This window comes from Nelumbo lutea, chromosome 6 (assembly GCF_056320005.1).
Source record: "Nelumbo lutea isolate HS-2025 chromosome 6, American lotus-T2T, whole genome shotgun sequence".
NCBI lineage: Eukaryota > Viridiplantae > Streptophyta > Magnoliopsida > Proteales > Nelumbonaceae > Nelumbo > Nelumbo lutea.
Genome location: NC_142689.1, coordinates 46,998,514 through 47,002,502, shown reverse-complemented (window position 1 = coordinate 47,002,502; position 3,989 = coordinate 46,998,514). Strand labels below are relative to the sequence as shown.

The 3,989-nt window shown below is 42.2% G+C and overlaps 1 pseudogene across 1 annotated transcript; it reads right to left on the bottom strand.

Annotated features, from left to right (window-relative positions):
* Positions 1 to 1,340: 1,340 nt before the first annotated feature.
* LOC148848825 (protein ROH1A pseudogene) lies at positions 1,341 to 3,615 on the bottom strand (annotated as a pseudogene). Its single transcript, XR_016100499.1, has one exon. The product of XR_016100499.1 is annotated as a protein ROH1A pseudogene (transcript).
* Between the last annotated feature and the right edge of the window lie 374 nt (positions 3,616 to 3,989).

Below are 3,989 nucleotides of genomic sequence, written 5' to 3'. Positions count from 1 at the left end.
AGGCTGGCCCTGTAAGGGACTTAGAGAATTCACATACTTTGAGATCATTGTCTAAGGAGAAAGCCCTCAGGGCATCTTCGAACTTGCTCACGTGCTCTTGCGGACACCCTTTCTATCCGTCATATAGGGTCCATTGCTGTGGGGGAGCATACTTGGCAAGGTAAGGCTTGTATAGGAATAGGGCTTTTGAAGGATGTAGACAGATCGGGTTTTGTTTTAACTGGCTTTTATATGACCTTGCACATATTCCCGGATTTTCACCTGGCTGATAGGTGTTTCGGTGGGTGCGATACTTTGCTCCCTGATCATGGTCATTGGCATCTGGTTAGGGACAATAGGGCATCGTGTTTTATGAGTAGTGCTAGGTGTAGGCGGGTAACTGCCTCCGTATGGTTGAAGGGTAGGTGCTTTGGGTAAGGATTCTACTAGGTAGTTAGAGGGCATTGTGGATGGACTGGCGAGGGTGAAAGGGGGATTCTCTGGCATGGTTGTCTATTCATTGTAGGGTATCTCTCATCTTGGTCTACACCTGCTCTAGGAGATTAAACTGTGTTGGGATTAGGATGTTAGGGATGAGCTTGATTTCTCCGAGGGGGAATGTTACGGAATTTTGGTTGTCCCTGTGATTTGTGTCTCCCCTTTTTATAGAGGAGATCCCAACGTTATAAAGAGAATTGACCAAAAGAGGACTTTTCTCATTAATGAAGGGGATCTTGATTCTTTTATATGTCCCAGGTAAATTCTACTGAGGTTTTGTGATGTGTTTAACAAGATCCTTTAAGAATAAAGTTTCCTTTTCTTCAAGGATTCTTGCATAAAACATGTTAGCTATGTCCCTTCGTGGATTTTCCCTTGGTCACGTGTCAAGGGTAAGACTTTTGAACAGCTGACATGTTCGGGCAGCTTAGCAATTGTACTCAAAATGCTTCATTGCAGTTTGTTGTGATCGCAGGAATTGCAAATCGACTGCAAAGGGGTGTTTGTACGCTCATCACAGGTCATGAATGATACTTTATACTCATAGGAGGCCATAGATGATGTTTTATGTTCATCACAAACTAGCCATGAATTATGTTTTATGCTGTCATGAATGATGTTTTATGCTCATCGCATGTGCATACCACTCACATTCCCTCCATAGAGTGCTATCATGCTATTACGGAAGCTTATTGCACATTCTAGTAGCCTGGACATTGATTGTTGTTACCATAAATTTCATGGTAGTGAAATACGTATACGGAAAGCGGGAACCACATCTTGTTTTTAACATCACTCCTAAAAAAATTACTTTCCTCCTGGCTCCATTCCCTTTCGTGTAAACAAATAAAACAAAGTCAAAATGACAAAATGACGCAGAACCAAACCAGAATTTACACTTCGATACATTTACACATTAAAAATGAAATACAAACCGAAAACAAGCTGATCCTTAGATCCAAAAATGATAGGCAATGATTAATAATAATACGTTAGTTCCAGCACCCGATTTAAACAAGTGGAGCTGGTTCCTGTAGAAGACTAATCAAAGCCTGAAAGCCATGGTTGTATGATATATGTTGTGAGTGGGGAGAAGTTGGTACCCCCAAACCCTGCGTCTGTACCTACAAGTGAAGTTGTCACCGTCTTCACACGACAATATTCAAACACATTGTTAAGAAGCTGCTGTAGATAATTTAGCGGCTTGATCCAAGACATCCACCACCTGTGCCCTGCTTTTTGCAATCTGGTGGAAGACTTCTCTTATTTGATGCTGCAAAGGAAGCAACCCTTCTTCCATCTTCTGGCATACCTCTGCCAATTCAGATACCTGCAACCTAATCTCTTCCATCTGCTCCTCTTCTACCAGGAACTGAACCGAATCCGCCAATTCAATCAGCCTCTGGCTGCACCTCTCTAACCTTTGCATCTCATCCAGCAACCCCGCTGATCCTTTCTTCTCCTTCTTCTTCCACTCCTCCGCAATTCGCTCCTGTAGCCAAGTTATGGGGCTGGCCCAGCCCAATTGCCGGAGGAACGCAAAATGGGTTAGAAGCCCAGCTCTGTCCTGGCACGGAATTGCCGCCACAAGAGTCCACATCACAACCACCAACACCGTACTCATGATGTAAACGGACATGGCCTGCCCAGTAGATTCCCATCCACGTGGCATCATTAGATTGGCAGACATTGCCTGAATTTGCTTTGCTGCTGACCACGTCTTCGACACACTACCAGACAGCGATCGCAAATACCCATGACTCCGATCCTTGGCTGAGGCCGAGCCACTGCCTTTCCGTCCAAAGGACCAAACCCGCTCCGTCGACCTGTTATGGGAAGAACCCTCTCTATCGTCGATCGTCATCGACGTGACAAGAACACTCAAGGCCTTCCTAGCGCGACGAACCTGGCCTTCTCCCACTGGCTTTTGCTTAAGAGCCGACACGGCGATCTCAGCTAACTTTTGGCAGTGACGGACCGAGTCAATGCCGTGTGTGACTGCGTTGCATACATCAAGCGCTTTAACCATGCGATCGAGCAATTCCGGGATAAAGCGATCTAGCGGTGGCTTGGCGGCGTGAGAAGGGTCGCGATCAAGGAAGAATAAGGCCTTGAATTCCGATTCGCAACAGAGGAAGGAATCGAGGAGCTTTCGCACCCATGCGATGGAGAGAAGATCATCGACATGGTCAGAGGCATCAGAGGATGAACGTTGGAGTGAAAGATCGAGGAAGCGATCGACGATGTGTTTCTGAAAGATTTCGAGATCTTCAAGCTCTTGTTCTTGAGTGCCTTCCATGGATATCACTTGGTTCCGACGGATGCTGAGGATCGACCGTCCTAAAAAGGCCAACGGTACGGAGGAACCCTGGTATTCTGTTGGACGCATGCTTGAGAGTTGAGAGACAGAGACGAGGGGGGAGAAACAGAGAGAGAGAGAGAGCGAGATGAACGAGACGAAGAATCGCTTTGATAGATATATGTGTAGATGGCTTAGAGACAGTTTCTACCTTCTTTTGGATTTAGTAATAAGCTGACTCAACAGTTACTGTTTTTATTCCAGAAATACCCCTGCATTGTTTGTACTATCAGTTCGGGTACAATGCAGTTATTTGTTCCAAAAGCAAGGGCTTTTGAATTTTGAGTTGATATTAAGAAAGATGCCTTGCTGAGTCAGCAACACTCGACCTTTTCTTCGCTACGTTGGCGACTTGGCGTGTTCAACTGTTGCAAACAAATAATATATATATCTGGTCCAACCTCAGAAGACTGAGAGCTGAAGAAAAGTATGATTTTGACCGAGTCATAGCATTCCATTCCCTAGACACGACATTACATTTTACAAGCACCAAACGGGAAGTTTAACGCCGGTTTGATCTCCGTTACCGGTCATCTACCATGGTATCACGGCCACCTATCGCAATCCATGGACCCACTCATCCACCGGCTTTCGGCACCACGTGGGTACCATCCCTACTTTCAACTGGTTTGTACTGAGAAACCCAATTTTCAGAGGGATCCGTACACAATGAAACTGAAGTATATCGCAACCAGCGAAAACCTCCTAATTTATACTTTGTACTGATCCACAAGCTTTATTGCGATATTTCTAATTTACAATCGAGTCGGTCCATGGTCAATTCCTATTCTTTATTTATTTTTATTTTAACTTGTATTAATTTTTCTTATTTTTAATGAAAAGTTTTATAAATTCTATTTAATTTTTATGAAATTTTAAAGTATTAAAGATTACTTTTTAAAACTAATAAATTAGTATTAATTTTACTAATTTTGTGAATGTTTACTAATTTGTATTATTTTTAATGGATTTTAATTTTTATTAGTTTTACTAATAATGTAAATTTTATTTATTTCTATTATTATTGGATAAGATTATTTTAATTTAATTGGAACTTAAATGGACTTTAAATTAACAAAAACGCATTTTAAAGTTAATAAATATTTAGTAAATTTTATTAACTTCATTAATAAAATTATTCCTTATTTATAAA